The following is a 23,270-nucleotide window of genomic DNA, read 5'->3' as shown; positions in this document are numbered from 1 at the left end:
GCCTCGGGTCCCTTTCACACTGTGCTGCTGTGACAAGCTGCAAAGCCCTCCAGCCTACACTTTCACCAGCATTCACACAGATAGGGACACACCCAGCTGCAGTTACACACAGTCAAGCTAACCACCAGCTTCCCAGCCGAAGATCCCCCAGAGCAGTACAGTCCTGCCTTGGTCAAATCTGGCCAGTATATGGGTTTAATACCCAGTCCGCCACTCCCTCAATGTGAAGAGAACAATGCACACTTGTGCTAACCAAACAGAGATTTCCCCCAAGCACTCCAGTCAAAGCTCACTGGTTTAAACTAAAACAAAAACAAGTTTATTAACTAGGAAAAAATAGATTTTAATTGATTAAAAGGGATAGCAAACAGATCACCGAGCAAATAAACAAAAAATACAAACTAAGCTTAATATACTAAATAGATTGGATATGAATTAGCAGATTCTCACCCTGAGAAATGATACAAGCAGGCTGCAGAGCATTAAAGGGCAAGTTGTTCTTGCTTTACAGCATTGGACACCCCTGGTGTTTCATACACAGGCTAGAAAGCCCTTAAGCTTGGGTCCAGCACTTCCCCCAGTTCAGTCTTTGTTCCGCAGGTATTTCCAGGTGTCGTCTTGCATTGGGAGTGAAGAACCACAGATGATGTCACGCCCTGCCTTATATAACTTTTGCAAAGCTTGGTTCACAGCCCAGTCTGTGGCAAAATACTGACATCCCAAGATGGCGTCCAGCTTCATGTGGCCTGGTCACATGTTCTTGTGGAGTCATAGCAGCCATCACTCACAGGCTGTTTGTAGCATTCTCAGGAAGGCTCAGCAGGTGGGTGATCAGCTTCACCTAAGGCCTATTGTTTTTAACCTAATGGCTCATTTCTTTGAATAGACCCTTCCCAACCAGCTATCTAGCCTGAATGCATCTTGTCTTGTGGACATTACCCAGATGTAACTACATCTGAAGTACAGATACATAGTCAGTATTTATAACTTCTGATACAAAAATGATGCATGCATACAAATAGGCTAAGCCTATTCAGCCCTTCATAACGTTTCCAAAGACACCTCACATGACTCATCTTGCACAAAACGAATCATAATTAGGCCATAATCCTAGCACAATAATAGCACCGTGAAGAATATGGGGGGTGCAGTGTCACACTTTCCTCCTGGTACTTAAGGCTAGGCCAAGGATGACTGCACAGAGCTGAGCGCTGGCCAGGCGTAATCGGCTGTAGCAATCGCTAGGTGAAAGGTGCTCCCTCAGCTCCAGTCAGCTGTTGCCTGGCTCCAGCACTAAAGGAGCTGTGCTAGAGAAGCTCTGTGTGGCTTTTTCCTAAAGGCCTGACTGTGAGTCCCGTTCTCCTAATGCTGAGCAGTTACCTGGGTGGTCCAATGACTTCAGGTGGAGTACTTTGTGTGACAGCTCACAAGCTGGGCCTCTGTGTTTAGGAATTATGCAATTTAACCCCAGGGTGCACGGGCCCTTAAATGCCAGTGAGGACAGCCAGGTCTATGCTCCCAGGAAGCGAGGCTTCTGGTGTTTTGGGTTCGGTGCCATGTATAATTCTGCTGTCACTTGTCATCTTTACTTCCTTGAAATTCCTTCTGGTTCATGAAGCAAGTAACCCTTCCCAGCGAATCTCACTTTGAAAAGAAGTACGGTGGGTTGTGATGCAGGAATCCAGTGATCTTTGTACTCAAAACCTATTGCAATTTTTTTCACTTTGGAAAAAAAAAAAAAATCTCTTTTGAGCTTATTTGATTCACTGACCATCAGAGGCAGCCACAGCATTTTTGGGTGAAACATGAGGAGTCGTGCACCAGTGAACCTCACCTCCTCCCGTTGTGCTCATACCAGGATGGCTTTAGGATTTTTGTTGCGATTGGTGAGATGACGCTTCAGGGCACCTAACTGGAACCGGAGGGTCACGACCAACTTTGGGGCCCCAACCCACAGCTTGCGAACCTCTGTGCTAGCGTACCTAGCTCAGCACGCGATTGATATTTGTGGCCTTGCTCCCATTCAACCACCTTTTCCCAGCCATGGTGCAGCAGGCTGTGAGTGCGATTGCATTGCACCAGCTCAGCCACCAGCTAGGTTTCAGAGTAACAGCCGTGTTAGTCTGTATCCGCAAAAAGAAAAGGAGTACTTGTGGCACCTTAGCGACTAACCCATTTATCTGAGCATGAGCTTTCGTGAGCTACAGCTCACTTCATCGGATGCATGCCGTGGAAACTGCAGCAGACATTATATACACACAGAGACCATGAAACAATACCTCCTCCCACCCCACTGTCCTGCTGGTAATAGCTTATCTAAAGTGTTCATCAAGTTGGGCCATTTCCAGCACAAATCCAGGTTTTCTCACCCTCCGCCCCCCCCCCCCCCACAGAAATAAATTGGTTAGTCTCTAAGGTGCCACAAGTCCTCCTTTTAGCCACTAGCTAGTATTTCACAGGGGTGCTTTTCAAGCACATCAACAAAGCCTCATGCCACCCCTGTTCAACAGGTAAACTGTTGGATGTTTCTGAGATGCTGAAGTTATGCAAAAACCGTTCATGTTTTCATAAGATTGGCATTTAAAGGCTGAGGCATTGGCTTCCTGCCCCAGTGAGCAGAAGTGGGGAATGAGTATGAATTATCTCATGCTGTACTTTGCTTCATGCTGGTTTCAAAGACTTTGTCAAGATAACAGTGATTCCATTTAAGTTGTGAAGGGAATTTTTACAAGCAGAAAGGGTAAGAATGAGGCTGGAGCACACAATTAAATTGAGGAAATCCTCTGCCTTGTGGTTTTCCATTGCATCTAGGCCATGTCCACACCAGCAAAACAAAAACAAAAAAACCCTAGCGTGCAAGGTTTGTTGGACTCATGGCCATGCTCACACAAAGGTTCTCCAGTCCTTCACGCTTGCAAAGCATCTACTGAAACGGATGGCATCTTAGCTTGCTCAACTATTGGGATATTAGAATGGGTTGTGGTAATTTTACCTTTCCACTTCCCTGGTGGATGCTGGACCACAGGCCCAGAGCCAGCAGCAAGAGCTCACCATATGCTCATTGATGATTTCTATGCAAATCCTAGGGTCCTGGGGTGGACAAGTTAGCCCAGAAACTGGAATTGCAAGAATGTTACACTCCTTATTTTAGGAGGCTGACATGGAGTTGATTTAGGGTGGATAATTGTGTCAGGTGGACTCCAATAAAAATGGGTAATACTTTTCACTTCTGCTGTGCCTTTCATCTGAGGAGCACAAATCACATTGCAAGCATTAATTAAAAGCTTCACCAGAAGCAGCTAAGTATTACAGTATCTGCATTTTACTGATTGGGAAACTGAGGCAGGGAGATTACAGGTTGTGCCCAAGGCCACATGTTGAGTCAGTGACGGAGCTGGATTCCCTGCCGCATCTGGTAGAAAATGCCAGGGGATTTCTTTAGGAAGGATGTGTGTCATTTCGGCTCATGTTAACCTAGCTGCCGGTCCATTGCATTTGAAATAATGTTAACTTCTTAAAAGAAAGCAGTTGTCATTAAATATTCCTCTCTCAATAAATGTATGTTAGATGCCCCTATATTAGGGAGGAAAAGGCCTGCTCAGTATTTTGAGCTATACCGTTGAGGTTGTACCGAGCGTCTGGGTCACTCAAACACATTACACAAGGAGACCTGGTTAGAGGGGATTACAGAATACGTGAGCCTGATTCTCACTTACTTCATTCCTACACTTGGGGACAAGGAAAGTGCAGGACTGGCGGAAGGTGCCTTTAAATCACTCTTCTGGTCTGCGGATGTCCTGCCTGGCTCCCTGTGTAAATTCAAGCAGCCTCAGAACTATTCTAAACTACTTTGCTTCCCATGACTCCCACTGTGTTCTGGGAAGCACAGAATTGCTATAGCACAATATAATCCAACCCTGTCCCTGACCATCCCGCTACACCAAGGGGACAGATTAGGAGCAGGGCTTTTGTATAGACCTGACTTGTGCTCTACACTGGCTGGGGAGGTCCTCCGTACACAGGAGCTTACGTTCTTAGCTGGTGCAAGTTGACTTCAGTGGAGCTACATTGTACATCAGCTGAGGATCTGGCCCAGGGTATTCTCAGGGGGACTCACTTTAAGGCCCCCTTTGCATGTTAGAGCTGTGTAAAAAGGCCAGAGCATAACTGACAACTGGCTCCAGTGTGTACCACTTCAACCATTAAAACTTTCAGCCATGCAGAACCTGGCCTTCTCAGACAAGCCCTGTACTGTATAATTAAAACTACAACTACTATAATAAAAACTAACCTAGTGCTCTCTAGCTGGCAGAGCTGGGCACATGCTGGTCTGGGCTCTACGCCATCAAAGCCCTTTGGAAGCCCAGCTTTTCTTGCACGTTGCCTGGGGTCTTTCATCACTGTTCTGTGCACCAGCATCAGCAGCATTGCCAGTAGACGTGACGGCCCCTTAGCCTTGGCAGTGGAAAGGTTAATGAGTGGAGATGAGCAACTTAGCCCAAAGCGGACACTGGTGGGTGGGAGCAGGCAGCTCCATCCCCCTTTTCCCATAGTGGTGGAAGTGCTACCCTGCCTGTCAGGGTGGAGAATGGCTGACCCTGCTCAATCAGTAGGTTGTGTTGCTTGAGAGCAAGAAGCCTGAAAACTACATTTAACCGGGAGTTGAATTTCAAAGCCAACAATGATTAAAAGGTTGGACTAAGGCAAAGCAAACCGACACCTTAATTGCGATGAGCTTTCTCATCTTCCCTGGAAGCTGCACAAGGTGGAGCCTCTTCCCATGTCAGCTTGACTCCACTTTGCTTTAATGAAGCAAGACAATGAAATAATTCCAGTGTCTAAGTGAGGTAGGGGAGAGGGAAGCCCCACCTTTAAACTGTGTTCCTAGCCCAACAGGGAGCTTTGTGTGTCCAGGCTGTGGTCAGGCCTTCTGGGGCTGGGAATTGTTCACTTTCAAGAAGAAGCAAGCTTTACAGGATCTCCAGCCTCCCCCAGCACAGAGCCCCTGAGTCCTCACCACTTATACTTGGCTGAGCTGATGTCATCGCTATTGACCCAGCTGGTGAAAAGTGACTAGTGATTTTGGGTGTCCACCCTGAGTCTCCTTAGAAGGGCCAAATTTCAGAGCGTGGATGCTCAGCACTTTCTGAAAATCAGGCCCACCCCTTTGGTGGTTCAGATTGGACATACCTAGTCACGCTTGAATATCTTGGCTTCAGTATCAGCCAATCTCACTGTTCATAATGATGGTGCCAGTTACTCTGATACAAACTGGCACCTTTATGGCAGGTGTCACCAGGCGGTGCTGTTACACATAATCTGCCATGTTCTTTTTTCTTAGAGCTGTTCTACGCTAACGGTTAGGTCAGCTGAGCTACCTCGCTCAGATGTGAAAATGTCACTCCCCTGAGAAATGTAGTTAAGCAGATGGGTGACAGTAGTACCAGAATGGGACAATAGGTGCAGCCTTCTAGTTTTCCCTGGGGTGCTCTGCCCCAAGGCCTCACCCCCCCCATTCTGGCCCTTCCCCCGAGGCTCCACCTTTCCTTTGCCTCTTCCCACCCCCCCCACTCCACCCCAGCTCAAATAGTTGTGAAGACACAGGATAGTGAGTATTTGTGATCAACCCATGATTTAACAAATAAAAAGTGAAAAGGCACTTGCATAACAAATATATTTCGGGCAATTGTTTTTGCCTGACAGACACTCCATGAGTGAAAAAGAGAGCACATTCATTAAAAATATGGCGCATTGTGCACCTATTCACTCAGCAATAATTAGCCTTGAAAAAAATCATGGCTTTCTACTCAAGCCTGACTTGGGCAGGGAAAGTCAAGCCCTGTCCTGATATTTTATCATAAGCTTTCTTAAAAAGGCAGTGTTCAGTAATGAGCACAAACAGGTTTCCACACAGCATGCAGCCCAGCTTTGTCTCCCTGGCTGCGTTTGCCACACCCCGGCTGGAATGCTCTACAACTGACAGTGCTAGTGGCTGAAAAACGAACGTCAAGTAATCACAGCTACCATTCCAGAGGTAGCTCTTGCCTAGCTAATCCATGTGGATTACTCTCATCGCCACCTAAGTACTCAGGCTGTGTCCCCTAGCAAGGGCTGACTAGTGATAGACAGCAGGATTTGGCTCCATAATTTTAATTCAAAGCCTTCTTTGGGTGGCTGAAGTTTTTCTTTCAAAGCATTTTAGCACACTTTTTTAAAACTACAGCGTTAAAAACCAATATTCTGTCCTGTAACTTCAAACCAGCAGAAAAGATAAGAATTCTTCCTTATGTGACTTGCGCCTGGTTGTTTCTGACCCTAGTACAGGTACAGTATGTTACTTTGTTAAGACCAAACATGAAGGGGAAATAGGGTGACCAGACAGCAAGTGTGAAAAATCGGGACAGAGGGTGGGGGTAATAGGAGCCTATATAAGAAAAAGACCCAAAAATCGGGACTGTCCCTATAAAATCGGGACATCTGGTCACCCTAGGGGGAAACGTAATCCAGACTGTCATTTTGTTCATTTTATTGAGAGGGTTAGAGGTAGCACAGAGGAAGCACAGCAGCTGGTCCCTGTTAGGCGTTACTGCCCAGATTCTCTCTTGCGTTACAGCTGTCTGTGCTGCACCACTCCCTCAGCGCAGCCCTGAAGGGTCTCCTAATGTGTGTGGAGTCTCTGCTGACATTAAAGTCTATGTGAAGTCTAGGACCCGCCCTCACTGCAGTCCTGGTGGGTGTGTAGGGGGCATGGTTGAGCTTCCCTGTACTTCCATAATCCCTTCCATAATTCCACAATTTACCCAGTGGAGCTTCAGACTAGCACACAGCTCTCAGCTTTTGAAGAAGATTGAAATAGGACAGGGAGGCCTCACTTCACTAATGCAGGAGGATGGGGAGTGCTGCTAGCCAAAGTCAGGGAGAGGATGGGGGGTGGGCTCTCTGCTTTAGCTGAGAAGGGGAAGCAGCTCCCCCTTCAAACCATGCAGCTGTGCCAGAGTCAAGAAAGCACAAAAGGGGCTTAAAGCTCCTTTTGCATCCCTGCACCCTCCTCTCAGGTTGTGTTGTATGCTCCTGGGCTGCCGTTGAGGTACCCTGCTTGCATCCGTGTTCCCAAACCAACCGAAGCATTCTAGAACCCAGCGCATCACAATGAGAGCGAGGCAGGGCTGCACCATGGACATTTATAGAGCTATACTGATTTACACCAGCTGACAATCTGCTTCTTACCCTTAAAATATTCCTGCAGTCCTGCCAGTATCTTGCCTTGGGGAGACTAACTAAGTGACACTGTTACTATTTTATCTGGTAAAGTATATATAATCAGCTGGCAGAAAAACGATCTCATCAGTCATTGATTGAGGCCACTCCTAGTTGTATAATTATTAAAATCCATGACATTTATCATCTCGGAACTTCAGCCAGTGACTGGTTCCAGAGTAGCAGCTGTGTTAGTCTGTATTCACAAAAAGAAAAGGAGGACTTTTGGCACCTTAGAAACTAACAAATTTATTTCAACCAGTGACTGTTCTCCTGCACTGGGATTCCCAAGCCACGTATTGCTATTAAATATGTCGTCACTTTATGACGTCCTACTGTTGGAAATAAAAGGAGTCTTTGTTGGAATGCCTCGCCCTCAATGTGTCAATGGGCAGTTCCTTCACAGAAGCTATTACACTGGGCCTGAGTCTCCTCCCTCTGAAGCCGGGGTGGATTTGCCCTAAACTTCAGTGGGGTTGGGCACAAGGCACAGCCACTTTAGACAGTCCAGGATTTATTAGACCATGAAGCTGCCCAGCACTGGCAGCAGTTGTGAATAGAAAATATGCTGCAGAAATAGGTCTTCCTGTAACATACCAAAATACCGCCTCCTAGAGAGCCTGCTTCTGCTACCTTTGTTCACGCTGAGTAGTTCCCTTACTGTGCATTTATCCCAGGGCAGAATCTGGCCCTTCATAACAAAGATTTTCCTTGGATCACACGTACCCATTGGCTTAAAACGTATATGATCCTGAAGCTATTCTGACAGCACAGTCCCCATCCCAGAGATGTCCTCATCCAGTGAATAGGACACTGGACAGAATCAGGGGATCTAGGTTCTGTTCCCCAGGTCTGCCACTCAGCTGTTCTGTGACCTTGGGGGAGTCACTTGGCCTGGCGTACTTCTGTTTCCCCATCTGTCCTTAGTGTGCCAGGTCTAGCTAGGCTGTAAGAGTTCTTTGAGCTAAAACCTGGCTCTTTCAATGTGTTTGTACAGGGCCTAGCGCAGTGGAGCTCTGATGAAAGTCAGGGGCCTTAGTAATTTGATTCCCACTTCATCCAGATGCATATCACTGGGTCTCAGTAAATCATCCTTGAAACAGGTTGCACATAAAACAAGTATTACATTGCCAATATGAGCCATAGATTAGCATGAGAGCAGAGCCAGAAAAATCAGGTACAAGGTACTTTGCTTGAAATAACTGATTCACATGCTATACAAACACACTTCAACAGTCTCAGAAGCTGTTCTGTGGGTGGGCTGAGTCATATAGATCCTGCCACTTGGACTTTGAGTTTTGTGCCAGATGGAGGAGCAGGGTTTCTTTCAAAATCATCATCATAAAATCAAACCTGCTTTTCATATCTGATTGGAAGCAAATTCAGAACTGAGCCAGATGCAACAGCTGAAATCCCAAAGCCTCCCAACCTTGAAGTTCAGTTCTGGGGTTTGATGCTGTTTCAAGCTTTACAACCGTCCCTGGCTGAAATCCTGATCCCATCAAAGTCAATGCAAAAGTGGGCGCACTGACCTCACTGGGGCAAGGACTTCAAGCCTAGCTAGAATGGGTCAAATTAAAGCAACTGTCACGGCTGTGCAAATAACGATGCCTACAAATCCGAGCCCCGATAAACTTTGACGGAGTTCAGATCTGAATCTTTATAGCTGAGGCCCATCTTTAATTGTAAAATGCCGGACACAAGAAGGGTTCCTATATTAATTTTTTAAACAGGACTAATGGAAGGGGTGCCAGAGAAGAGAGAGGGGCTGAGGCTGCAATGAAAGTTTCAGTGGGTGGGATTATTTTACTGGAACGGATTTTCCCATGTGTTGAACAAATTCCACGTGGTTGCCTGCAGGGCCGTCCCGAGCTATTTTGGTGCCCTACAGAGCCCCTCCGAGGGGGGAGCTGTGTGGGGCCCCAGGCCTTCACAAGGAGGAGTGTGGGGGGCGGGGAACTGGCCCCAGGCATCTGTGCGGGGGGGGCTGTGTGGGGCTTTGCCCCAGGCCTCCACCCGGGTGTGGGGGGGGGCCCCGCCCCAAGCCTCCGTGGGGGATGGGGAGGAAGGGGGGCTAGCCACTTCCTGCAGGAAGTGGAGTGACCTGGCCCCAGCCTGCTCCGCTCCCCTGGCTCCCAGGCTTGGGGGGGAACCACTCCCCAGCACTCGCCGGCAGCGGGGCTGGGAGCCAGGGAAGCGGAGCAGGCTGGGGCCAGGTCACTCCACTTACTGGTGAGTGAAGGGAGCCCTACCGCTCCTGGAGTCCTCAGAGGAGTGGGGGGGAGGGGGCAGGGCAGGAGCAGAGCAGGGGCAGGGGCAGGGGCTGGGGAAGAACCGGAGCAGGGACTGGAGCAGCACGCAGCTGCACAGGGTACCAGGAGCTGCCCTATGCAGCTGCGTACTCTGCGTATGGCTGAGGATGGCCCTGGTTGCCTGCCAGGGAGAGGTTGAAGGAGGGGGAAGACATTGGTGGAACAAAGAACTCAGTTCAAGGAGACTTTATCAGCATTGCATGCCATTTACATGTTCCCTTAAAAATGCACCCCTCAGCTGTCTGTGAGCAGTAGGTACTATCTGCTCAGTATGGGGCTATCTGCTGTTTGGGGTTTGAGCAGCACCATCCAGTCCTGAACCAGTTGCAGATTCATTGCTACATAGCATGCTGTCATATAGCTCTCTCCTTTCTCCCAGGGTTAGGCTCATTTATTTTCTCATTGCTCTTTGATGAAATATCTTTTATGATTCAAGATAATTTGAGGAAGTAGCTTTCTCATAATCCTTTGCCTATCAGTATGAAGTTCTTCCTAATCACAGTTACTCTACTGCCTTTCTCTGGGTCTGGACTGTGCTTGTTCTGCCCAGTTTCCACCTTTTATTTATGGCCACTGATTTCATATTTGGTGAGCATCTGTCTTAGTTCTGCACATTGTGTTGTGGTGAGGTGGTCTGCTGGGGCAGGGGATAATTCTGTGCAGGGATCTGAAGCCATCTAGCTTGTTGTTGCTTTTAGTTTGTGGCACGTTTGTTGCTGTTTTAATTGCTGCGCTAGCATCTTGAGACCGCAGCATCATGGTTTATCTTTCAGATTCTGCTGTGTGGGTGAGATGCTGAATTTTGAATAGATGGATGATCATTTTATTTTACAAAGTCCAGAAGCGAGCAGGGCATCTCCCATTACAAATAAATAGCATAGAGTCCCTGACCTGAAAAGGTTACAATCCAAATGAAACATGGACAACAACACATCAGTTTGGGGGAGACGAGACAGTGGACACAGTAACAAGATTGTGTGGTCTCTCTGCAAAGCCATGCACATAGCATTGATGGAGCTGGGAGGGTTGGGGGCGGGAAGTCCTCTGCTGGTGTAAACTGGGATGTGTGTGTGTGTGTGAAAAATCAATAAAATAAATAGATGTCTTAGAAAAGAGGAGGAAACATTCTTGGCATTAACTCAACTGTGGTCATTTTGCAGAGGTGGCCACCACCTAATGGCTATTAGGCAGGCGAAAGCACTCGCTGTGGCTGCTCTCCAGCTGTGGAGAGCATCTGCTTCCTTTGGGTGAGATACCTGGTGGTGAGCCAGGAAGGAAAGTTGGCTTGGCTCCTGGAATTACATGATGGTCTGTGCACAGGAAACCAAAGGGACTGTCACCACCTGGCAAAACTGCCCTGTGCCAGTACATGGTAAAATCCTGAGACCATCTCCTGGAGTTCTGGTGGCTTTCTATGACTAACCCCTCGCCCAAGGGCAAGAACTGCACTGAACAGTTGTGCAAATGGTATGAATCATCAAGCATTCTCTGGTGTGGGTGTGTATTACTTCTCCTTGGCAACCCAACAGTGCATGTGTTCTCCACCCAGGGCTCGAGACTTGACCTTTGATGGGTTTTCATTCTGCCTAGTTTTACAATGGGATGTGTATGTGTGAGAGAGAGAAAGGAGATCTGAGGCTGAGAGGAGCAGAGAGTCAGCAATGCAGTGTGAGATGCATGAGGAAAATGGCTGTAGAGAACTCACCTAACTCACCCCAGGAAAAGTTCACCCAATGCCTGAAGCTCCATTCAGCAATGGAGCAACACTGATTTACACCAGTTGAGGATGTTTGATCCATTGAGTCTAACGATTGCTACAGGTAAACTCTTTTCCTTTTGAGGAAGAGTACCGCTTGCTGCTGAAGAGAAACCATTTTAGGTTATGGGTTCTCATGTAAGGGATGCTTTGGCACTGTTGCATATCTAAGGGTAGGTCTTCTCTTGCAACATTAAAGCGTTACCGCGGCAGCTCTCCCAGCGCTGTAAAAAACCCACCTCCATGAAGGAAGTAGCTCCCAGTGCTGGGAACTGCACTGTCTACACTGGCATGTTACAGCGCTGAAACTTACAGTGCTCAAGGGGGTGTTTTTTCACACCCCTGAGCGAGGAAGTTGCAGCGCTGTGAAGTGGCAGTGTAGGCAAGGCCTAAGGCTCAAGCACCTGATGCATTAAAGTGAGCCTTGCAATTCAAAGATACACTAGTGCTTGTAATAAGTGAATGGTGTCACATTGTCTGTGTGTAAATTCTGGATGGACATGCCATTGTTATGGATGGTGTACAGAGCTTCCAGGAAAGCAACATATTAATCAGTCTCAGATTTGCAATGATCTTTCTTCCCAGATTTCAGCTACAGTAGAGCCCAGCACAAGATAAATTTTTCTCTGATCGACCTAGAAATATTTCCTTACACCTGAAAGTGTCCTGCTGCTGACCTTTCCAATGTTGTTGATTTTTATATATTATTGTTGGTATTATGGTAATGGCTACGGTAAAGACCCCAACCAAGATCAGACTCCTATTGTACTAGGCACTATACATCCACAAAGAGACAGCCATGCCCCTACAGCTAGCAACTCATTCATTTTTGTCTATGAAGATACTATACCCATCCTTAACACACCTCATTGTTCCTGTGTGACCCAGCTTACCTTGTACAAAAGACTACACTGGAGCTGACAGATTGGAATAACAGGGATGTTGCAGGGCAGGACTGAAATGCATTGGAAGAGCTGTGTGGGGAAAATCTGAATGCTGCCTGCCTATAGCAAGCCTAGCTCCAGCCATTGCCATGAATATCCATGAGCTCTCATATAACCTAGGCCAGTTTAAACACCATTAGACCAAACTGTTTCATGTATCAGCTTTCAGCAGGCTAAGTCCATTTTGTACTGGACAGGTCCCTACACCCCCTACCCCCACCCCATTGCTGCCTTGGCAGAGAAGGCAAAGGCAGAATTAGCCTGCAGACTGAATGACCCTTCCCCAGAGGAGGTGGGGCCCCTCCAGCACACAGGGTATGTGGGACAGCGGGAGAAGCTTGCACTTGCCATGTACACTTCATTGTCTAAGGGTGTCCATCTGGCATCTTCCATCAGCACTAAAAATAGCATTTAAATAATGCCAAAAAATGCACAAAGGAATGGTTTAACACAAGGGCTCCCTGTGAGTAGAGTGCCAACTGAGCAGCATCTTATTCAAGCGGAGGGACCACAGAAGAGTCAGAGAGAGATTTCCTGAAAGCCAATTCGAAGTGACTAGGAATAACAATGCTGACTAAGGCACTTTGGACCAGATTCTGCCACCCTTACTCACACCCAATGGCACCTTGCTCTGCAGCTAGTTCCATTGACTTCTGGTCTGTGCTATTCAGGTTCTTACACTGTACCCATTACCATAGTATCAGAGGATCTTCCAATAGTATTCTAAACAACATGAATCTGTTACCTATGGTTCCTTCCTTTGTTGCTAATGGGACTACTTGTGGCATTAGGTGGTACTCATTATAAGGACATCGAAATCTGGCTGCTAGAAACTAGAGTAGATGCCATGGAAACAGGTTAGTAAGGCTCTATTTGTACTGCAGGGGTTCCTGGAGTCAGGGGTTTGGCATTTCTTCCTTCCTAGCCTGAGTGATAGGAAATGCAATCTGGGTCCATTCTTTCAGTCACCTTCCCCTCTCTCCTAACCCCCTGTTGAGAACAACCATAAATGCCTGGGGAAACCTGCCCGCTAATCACAGCACCCGGCTGTATTTCCTAGTGCTAGAAGCAGAGTGGGGATGGACAAGCCCTGATGAAGTACCCTGATATTTGGACACCTAATTGTGATGCGTCAGGCTGCTCCTCAGGCAAGAGGACCGGCCTCTGAGTTTTCATCATTGGAATTGCTGCCTTAGGCCTTGGATACATGAACGCATTTATTTCTGTACAACTTAAGAGGCAAATTTAAACCAACAGTTATACTCGTATAGCCCCCACTCCCCATGTGGGTATTCTTATTCTGGTATAAGGGGGCCATTTTCCAGTTATCTTATATCATCTGGGGAGGGGTTTAACTTTAAGCTAAAGCACACAAAGCCATTATAATACCTAAATATGAGTATCCACACAGGGTGTTATACTGATATACAGGTCTCAATATAACTATATCAGCATTACTGGTAAAATGTTCCAGACAAGGCCTTCTATTCTAATAGGGACAGATGAAGCTGTCCAGAATAAATAAGCAACTCATTGAATGAGTGATTTGTGTCTGCTGAAGAGAGACCTGCTTTATTTTTGCGTGGAGAGGGATCTGTGGAAGGTGGTGGGGTTTTGAGCCCCCACTACTGAAACCTTCCTTCTTGTGTTTACTAGTTAGAGCATTTAAGTGGATTCAGCAAAGAACAACCAGGGAGAACTTGAGTTTAAAGCATAGGAAAAGCAGAGGAATTAATGAGTCACCAGAGATAAGAGGTCAGCATCCTTCTCTTATCAGCTTGCATAGTGCTAAGATATGTAAAAAGGTGAGGTCCACAATGTGATGTGCCTTTAAAATTCCAGGGGCATGTGATCAGTGGGGAACTGAGCCACACCCCACTGAAATCAATTAAAAGACTTCTATTAACTTCAGTGGCCTTTGGATCAGGCCTTGGGAGTCACATCTTGAACTGCTATAGTAAATGTTTAGCCTTCTCTTACCCATTCAGTGACACTTTTTTGCCAGTATCTGACCAAGCCAACGCCCACTGAGAACTTCCAGTTACGTTCCAAGTCAGTTCAGAAAGTTAGCATAGTTAAATAAACTGCAGGTGATAAAACAGCTGTGCGGCCACATGAAAAGCATTTGTGTGTTGCCACATATTCTGCATTACTGATATAACTGTAGAGAAATCGCCTCCAGAAAGGGTAGGTTGGACTGTACAGAGCAACTTATCTTGACTCTCCGAAGTTCTTTTGAGATGCAATTAAGTGATACAGTAATGTGTGTATATACATGTACCCCAGTGCATGTTCCCCTACTATTACAGCTACCTGTAACCCTCTCAATAAAATGAGTCTCTTCAGTGATACATAAACTGCTCAAGGATCAAAAGGATTCGGCATTTCCTGAGCACTGTAACACTTCAATCACATGGACCCAGCCTTCTTAGCTGGCTCAGTACCTCTTCCACCCAGCCTTCATACCCACCCCACCCACAGCACACAGCTTCCTTAATTCCTGCTGGAACAGAAGGCTTAGGTACAGATTATTAGCTTCCCATAGGTATTTCCCAATGTGGCCAGTTCCTTCCATTTTATGACTGATCATTTTTACAATAAGGATTACCGAATGAGAAAGCTACTTAGTCATTCTAGCCACATACCACAGGTGCTTAACTCATTCCGCTCTTTTTGGAGGTTCTTTGTTCCACCATCCAGTAATGATAACTGAGCAGCTAAGCAGAGGACCATTTATTAACGCTTTCTGATCCTCAGGGAACTACAATGGGTCAAGCACCCCAAGTAAACAAGTAGTTGGGAGTTTCAAGGCTTTATTCTCATAAGGACTTTGATACAGTATCACATTTCCCTCCAAATTAACCTCTCTGGTTACTGTCTTTCCAACATAAACCTGATTCCTTCCCTGGATAATCCTATCAGAGTCACTCAGGTACACACTGCTTAGTTTTATATTAGATTTCCACCAGTGACAGAAATTATTATTATTGATATTACCATAGCATCTAGGGTCCTTAGTCCTGGACCAGGGCTCAGTTGTGCTAGGCACTGTACAAATACAGAACAAAAAGACAGCCCTGCCCCAAAGAGCTTATAGACTAAGTACATTATACCTCTTTTTAAAAAAATCCATTGCTTTTGGGTTATTAATCTGCACTTTTGTGACATGAAGGGAAAATGTTGGAGTATTCACAGATTAAAGAGCAAGGGGATGTCTTTCTACATTTTTGTATTATACTTTCAAGAAGATCAGTTAGAAGAAAAGGTTCATTGTATGTACATTTTATGTGTTTACTGATTTGAGGCCCAATCCTGCATTTCTGACTTCCAAACTCCCACTGAAGTCAATGGAGTGCACAATAATAAATAAATAACATCAGTAGATCTGAAAGCAAAGGATTGGGTTCTTGATTTGTATTACTTCAGTGCCGCAAGATCACCTTTTCCCCTCTTTCTCGCAAACAGTTAGTCACCACTGAGGAATAATTTTTTCATATGGTCTGATCAGTAGAACTGTATGGTTTTAGGCCATATGCACATTTCCTGACTAGATAAAGGGTGAGTCAGGTTTAAATAAGTAGTGTTTGAAAGAGGTCAAGGTTAAAACTAAAAACTTTTTTCTGTAGGAGAAAACTGTTAACACATCAGCCCCAATGACACCGCCAGAGATGGGAGGATTTTACTATGGAGTGAGAGAATTGGTGAGAAAATCACCCACACATAAAACTGCAGCTCAGGTAAGTGTGACCTTCGAAACCAGAAAAGGGTAATGTTGAGACTCAGTACTTTAGTGCATGCAGCTGATGTTTTCATCACCCACTCACAGCCTTAAATGATGGACATTGAAAAATGACTTTAGCTTAGATCCTCATGAATATAAGGGACCAGATGCTGCTGCCAGTCACAGCAGTGTAAACCTGGACTAATTGCACTGGCTTCAGTGGGATTATTCTTGATTTACACCAGGGTATCTGAGCAGAACCTGACCTAAGGTTATTTTTCTGACATGCCCATTTCCTCTATGTTTATTGCCTTCCTGCTTTATCACTGATTAAAGGACACAATCTTTTTCCATTCACAAAAAATGCCTTGCAGGCTTTATACACCTCAGAATAGATTTCCTAGACATCCTAACTAGAAGGTGATTTTTCCTGGGACATTTCTCACTGTCTCAGAGAATACTTTCTCAACTGTCTGACTGGTGGGTCTTGCCCACATGCTCAGGGTCTAACTAATCGCCATATTTGGGTTCAGGAAGGAATTTTCTCTCATCAGATTGGCAGAGACCCTGGAGTGTTTTTGCCTTCCTCTGCAGCCTGGGGCACGGGTCCCTTCCAGGTTTAAACTAGTGTAAATGGTGGATTCTCTGTAACTTGAAGTCTTTAAATCATGATTTGAGGACTTCAGTAATTTAGCGAGAGGTTCGGGGTCTATTACAGGAGAGACGGGGTGCGGTTTTGCGGCCTGCGATGTGCAGGAGGTCAGACTAGATCAGTGGGTCTCAAACGTATTCGATCGGGCCTCCTGTCCGTAGTCATTTACTCCTCCCCCAAACCCCAAGTACATGTACCGCCACTGAGCTCTGAAGGCAGAGTGGAGAGCAGCGGCTGCTGGCGGGGCTCCCAGCTCTGAAGGCAGCACGACACCAGCAGCAGCGCAGAAGTAAGGTTGGGTGGTGATGTGAAAACGGATATCTGTCAGTGTTGCTTTTCACAGCGGACTTAGCGCACCATGGCCACCCTTACTTCTGTGCTGCTGCTGCCAGCCCGGGGCTGACAACTGGAGCCCAGCCACCTCCTGGGGAGGGATTGGGGGGTGGGGGGAGGAGAGCCTGAGTGGTGGGGCTCTCTGGCTGTCAGCCCCAGGGCGGTGGGGTTTCCGCTGTCTCCTTCATCCAGCCACCTGGGGCTGACAGCCAGAGCAGTTCTCAACCAAAAAGAAAAAAAAGCACACAGCTCACGCCTCCCTTGACACATTCCCATGCCTCCATTGAGAGGCCCACCCCTCAGTTTGAGAAGCAAGGGACAAGATGATCATGATGGTCCCTGCTGATCTTAAAGTCTATGAGACTTTCCTAGAGTGAGAAATTGTTATTTTGTTGGGATTGGGTGGTTATGCTCCATATTGTTTCCCAGGCAGTCTCAGGTCCCAAAGTGGCCAGGAAAGGACCTTGAGCCACAAAGTTCAGATCTGGGCCAGAACTTTTTGAAAACTTAGAGGTGTTTGGTACTAGGGTTTTGGTATGGGGTAAGCCAGCCTGCCAGCCACCAAATTTGAATCCAGATGAGAAGTTCCCCAATATTTGTTTTGAGAATGGGAAATAGGGAGGTATCTGTTCTGGGGTTTGGAGACGGGTCTGTCTCTAAATGCAGCATGATGGTGCTACATAAGAATTACACAAGCAGGAAGTCGGTCTTGATTTTTTTACATACATCATTTCATACAAGATTCAGCCATGCCTTTTTGGATCTCAAACTATTCACATTAAATCATCAAGTTGCTGTGGCCTTCTAGCAGTTATTTCCCCTTTCTTACAAAAAAAAGTGACATCTGCCTTTTATGACTTGTTCCCACTGTCCCTTCCTCACCTTAGATGATTCAGCCCTTAGATGATTCAGTCCATATATAGTAAAGTCCTGCTGAGACATATCCCATGGACTGTGAGAAAGTGAATAACCTCAGCACTGACGATAACTACATTTTTTAGCCCTTAAGTTACGAAAGATTACATCAGAACAATTAGGATCACCCAGCAGAACTTAAGCCAGTGACATGCTTAGAGATGCTTTTGGTATTATTTACCAAGGTGGGGCCAGCTGTTCAGAAAGAATCCAAATAACTGACAGAGGAAAAAGAAGGGGCTAACCTGTTCGAGTTGCACTATCAGTAAATATTAACATAGTAATGCAAAGCAGCCAAACCTGCATTACCCACCTAGAGTCTGAAACAAAAGACAATGGATAAGAGCAATCATATGGCACCTGGGCCTTGTAAATGCCAGATGCCAGAGCTACTGCTCAAACGTATTAAGTTCACCTGTGGGGGGAAAGTTCAACTGGGGGGGAGGGGATTCAAATTTGGGAGAGATGGGGGAAACAAACAGAAAAATGTTAGATTTACCTCTCGTCCCACCTCAATCCGTTCCACTCCTGAGCTTCTCCATCATCTTAGAAACTGGTTTGAAATGTTTACTTTCTGCCACTGGCTGGACAGCTGCTGCAGTTGATCCATTGGATGCAACTGCTGTTCTGCATAGCAGCAAATATGTTTATTACCCCAGCATGACTTGAGAAACTAACAGCTTCACTCCATCATTCCCTTTGTGTTGCCAGTTAGTTTGATTGGCATCTATAGCTGTCCCTTCTACTAACGGAGACTTCAGTTGCTTTATTTTTTAGCTAAAATGACTGGTTTGGGGATTATAACTATTATGCTTAAAATGTTACTTAAAGGAGCTTGGACACTGTAGCCAGCTACTGGGCATGAAGATTGTACATTAAAGTAAGGGGAAAGCATCAACCTTTGGAGAAGAGAGGGGATAGAGGAATTTGAAATCTTGTCTTTAAACATGGCATACCAGCATATCCTGTACATAAGAGAGAACTACACTGGTAGCAGCATAATGAAAATTAAATATGGTACCAGCCCCATGGCCTGTCATCTTACAACATCTGCAGACAAAGGAAACAGAGAAAGAATATACCTCTGCACTTCCTGGTTCTGGCCACAACTGGAAGTGTACATTTTGAGAAATTTTTCTTTTGCTATCTCTAGCCAGAAGCAGAAAATCCTGGAAATCGCACAGGATCACCAGATCCTGTGAGATGTCCACCCCAGTTCTGCAGAATCCAAGAAGGTGGAATCATTTTTCAAGGGGTTGGATAAGTGCCCAGTCTTTGAGGCACTTATTTGAGCTTATCTTGAAGTTCACCTATGGCTAATAAAAACTGATAGCTAACTTTATAACTTTCACAGAATCATAGAAGATTAGGGTTGGAAAAGACTTCAGGAGGTCATCTAGTCCAATCCCCTGCTCAAAGCAGGACCAACACCAACTAAATCATCCTAGCCAGGGCTTTGTCAAGCCAAGCCTTAAAAACCTCTAAGTATGGAGATTCCACCACCTCTCTAGGTAACCCATTCCAGTGCTTCACCACCCTCCCAGTGAAACAGTTTTTCCTAATATTCAACCTAGACTTCCCCCACTGCAACTAGAGACCACTGCCTCTTGTTCTGTCATCTGCTGCTGCCACCACTGAGAACAGCCGAGCTCCATCCTCTTTGGAACCCCCCTTCAGGTAGTTGAAGGCTGCTATCAAATCCCCCCTCACTCTTCTCTTCTGCAGGCCAAATAAGCCCAGTTCCCTCAGCCTCTCCTCGTAAGTCATGTGCCCCAGCCCCCTGATCATTTTTGTTGCCCTCCGCTGGAATCTTTCCAATTTTTCCACATCCTTTCTGTAGTAGGGGGCCCAAAACTGGATGCAATATTCCAGGTGTGGCCTCACCAGTGTCGAATAGAGGGGAATAATCACTTCCCTCGATCTGCTGGCAATGCTCCTACTAATGCAGTCCAATATGCCATTAGCCATCTTGGCAACAAGGGCAAACTGTTGACTCATATCCAGCTTTTCATCCACTGTAATCCCCAGGTCCTTTTCTGCAGAACTGCTACTTAGTCAGTCCTCACCCCGTAGCAGTGCATGGGATTCTTCTGTCCTAAATGCAGGACTCTTCACTTGTCCTTGTGGGACCTCATCAAATTTCTTTTGGCCCAATCCTCCAATTTGTCTAGGTCACTCTGGACCCTATCCCTATCCTCCAGTGTGTCTACTTCTCCTCCCAGCTTAGTGTCACCCACAAACTTGCTGAGGGTGCAATCCATCCCACCATCCAGATCATTAATGAAGATGTTGTACAAAACTGGCCCTGGGACCGACCCCTGGGGCACTCCGCTTGATACCGGCTGCCAACTAGACATCGAGCCATCAATCACTAATGTTGAGCCCAACAATCTAGACAGCTTTTTATCCACCGTATAGTCCATTCATCCAATCCATACTTCTTTAATTTGCTGGCAAGAATACTGTGGGCAGACTGTTTGGGGTCTTTAATTCAGCATGTGCGGTCGACTTATTACTATATTGCCCAGCTTTTACAGTAATTTCCAGCAAATGCTGTAGCTGTAACCCTGAACAGCAGACCACAGTCATAAACAGTTATCAGTCTGGAGAAAAACAATTGGCATGATTTTTAACCAACGTGAACTAATTATGCATTCAAGGGCAGAGCCAGCACTGAAGTCAAAGCTGTTTATTACTGTTCCTGTAAAATAAATGTACCCAAATATTGATACTGAATAAACATGGCCTTGGAGACTAAACATATTGGGATATCACTTTAAAATGGTGAGCTACAGTTAAATCATTTCCTGATCTCATTAAACAAGAGTACGTTTTCAATGTATTCTGTGGGGTTGCAAAACAAACAATACCTTGTTCATCTCAGGAAAGCATTAGTAAGGCTATGGGGTTTGTATGGCATGTTCCAAGCAGAAGGAAAGTCAGGTTTTTTGTTTTTATTAGGATAAGTAGGGAGTCAGTGGCCCATCCTATGGGGAAGCATTATAATCCAGCTCTGTCATCTCTGAAGGCTGTGGTTGTGGTCAGGTTGAAAAATTGAATCAAAAGCTGTAGCCGGATATCAAAATTATTAAGCAACATCACAAAGAAGATCTAGCTATAAGCCTAAGAAAGGAATCGCTTACTGGAAATGGCACATTTCTTCCCAGCCCTACCTCACTGTTGAATTACAGCGTAGCAGTTTACAGTATATAATAGTGACACCTCTGATTAGCGTCGATGAGACACTTAAAAAACTGTTTAGGAACAAAGAATCTACATCAGGTAAATATTAATAAATTAAGCAATAAGATCTACTTTATATTGCTGATTAATGCATTGATGTGTATAGAGTGAGAACTTCTCATAGGCTGGGCAAATAAACTGCTGTCATTTCCCTTGTTTTCATGATGCCAAAAATCAGATTTTTGCAGTGTATAAATCCAAAAAGATTCAGTCTACAGGTATTTAAATCACTGTATTCATTAAATAAATATTAAGTATCTCCTACCTCACCCGCTAGCAGTCTTTCAGATCAGTTGTGAACGGGAAGATCTATAAGAAAAATATAATTGAACACTATTTAGATATATTCTGGAATGGGTTTTTCCTTAATTAATTTGAAATTAAAAAAAAAAGACATTTACTAACAAACATTCACAACTCTCACAGAAATCATCATGTCTATATTACATCTACTTATATTATTTTGAACACAAAAGCCCTAGGAGGTCAGCCATCATGCTCTGATCTGCATTTCTATCTCTTTGTGTGCATATACAGCGAGACAAGGTGGGTAAGAATCTTTTATAGGACCAGCTTCTGTTGAGGAAAAAAGACAGCCTTTCTAGCTACACAGGGCTCTTCTTCAGGCCTGGGAAAGGCACTCAGTGTCACAGTGACATACAAGGTGGAACAGATTGTTTAGCGTAAGTCGTTAAAACATATTGTAAGAGACCATTCAAGGTGAAGAGGCCAGTTAATAGCTCACATGCAGTTGTGATGTAGCTGGTTAGTTCCAGGATTTTAGAGAGACAAGATGGGTGAGGCAACATCTTTCATTGGACCAACTTCTGTTTGTGAGAGAGAAAAGCTTTTGACCTTGCACAGAGCTCTTCAGAAGAAGTTGGTCCAATAATAGATATTACCTCACCCGCCTTGTCTTGCTACTTAATAGCTTGGCAGTCATAGGACAAAAAGGGCAGTTAGGGGTTTACAGATGGTTGTAATAAGCCATAAATCCAGTGTCTGTATTAAGACCATGACTTTTGGTGTCTAGCAAAGTTATGCATTTAAGCTCCCAGGCCTGACCCATCTGAGGGGTCAGATATTGAGTGATCATTTGGGAAAAATGGTCATCCATGGGTGATATGGTGTCTTTTATCATTTTTCTGTGACAGTTCACTCAAGAGTGTACTGAGTGGCTTGTTATTGGGGCATCTAGTGCACTGGATGAGGTGTGTACACACACTAATTTATTTATGCTACACTGGCCATGTGAACCAAGGAATAAATACCTTTGTTTCTCCAAGAATGGAATAAACTGAAAACCAGGGAATAAACTGCATTCACTTTTCACCTTAAACTTTCTCGTGCTTAAACTTTCACTGTGCCCGCTAACATAACTCAGATGAGACTTCCGTAATTCCAATCCCGTGAGCAGTTTCCTCCTGCCCCCACCTCCACAACTGCCCTTTAAAAAAAAGAAAAAAAATGGGGATGAGGGATAAGCTGGGCCCAATTCTCCATTTACTTACACCAATGACAATCAGGAGTAACTCCAGTGCAATGAATGGTGTTTCACCAGGTACAAAACTAATGTGAGAGGAAGTTCAGGTCCTTTGTCTTAAATAGGCAGAAGATGAGCTGAAAGCAAGGATTAAAAATTACCCTGGTAGAAACTACAGGGCCCTGAGGAATGTGAGTAATTTCTAGAGCAGTCAGTGGGGGTTATGTGTATCCCCTGGGATAGGAAGGAGAGACAGGGCCACTGAAGGCATTTAGGTGCCTAATTGCCATTAAAATCAGTGGCTAAATACTGAATTTGATGTTCTTGGCTGAAGTATTTTTAGTGAGGTGTGGACCAGAAACCCCTACAAATCAATGCAATGCTGTATCCCATTGGAGAGTTGGGTATCATAGCTAAATGGTATGTAGCCTGTGGGAAGATCCTGAGCTGTTGCAAATTGTTATAGCTCCATAGACAAGGTATACCAGCTGAAGATCTGCCTCTTAGGGCTAAAAACTATCAGGTTACAAAATAGCAGCCTTGAACTCACGTTACAGTCAGCAGAAAAATCTATTTTTTGTGCTATTTCCCCACCCCCCTCACAACACCACGTGTATAGCTGGTTTGCTTTACTTACTATGACTCCTGGTAACT

The 23,270-nt window shown here is 45.4% G+C and overlaps 1 long non-coding RNA gene across 1 annotated transcript in view; it reads right to left on the bottom strand.

Annotated features, from left to right (window-relative positions):
* LOC311522517 overlaps nt 1-23,270 on the bottom strand; it is a 43,753-nt gene that overhangs the window by 9,982 nt on the left and 10,501 nt on the right. Inside the window, exon 2 of the long non-coding RNA XR_014712153.1 lies at nt 21,399-21,442. This is a non-coding gene — a long non-coding RNA (uncharacterized lncRNA). The remainder of the gene's footprint in view (nt 1-21,398; nt 21,443-23,270) is intronic.

The sequence above is a fragment of the Lepidochelys olivacea genome (genome assembly GCF_965140295.1).
Source record: "Lepidochelys olivacea isolate rLepOli2 genome assembly, chromosome: 6".
Lineage (NCBI taxonomy): Eukaryota > Metazoa > Chordata > Testudines > Cheloniidae > Lepidochelys > Lepidochelys olivacea.
Note: the sequence above shows the minus strand (reverse complement) of the source record. Positions and strands in the feature narration are given on the sequence as shown.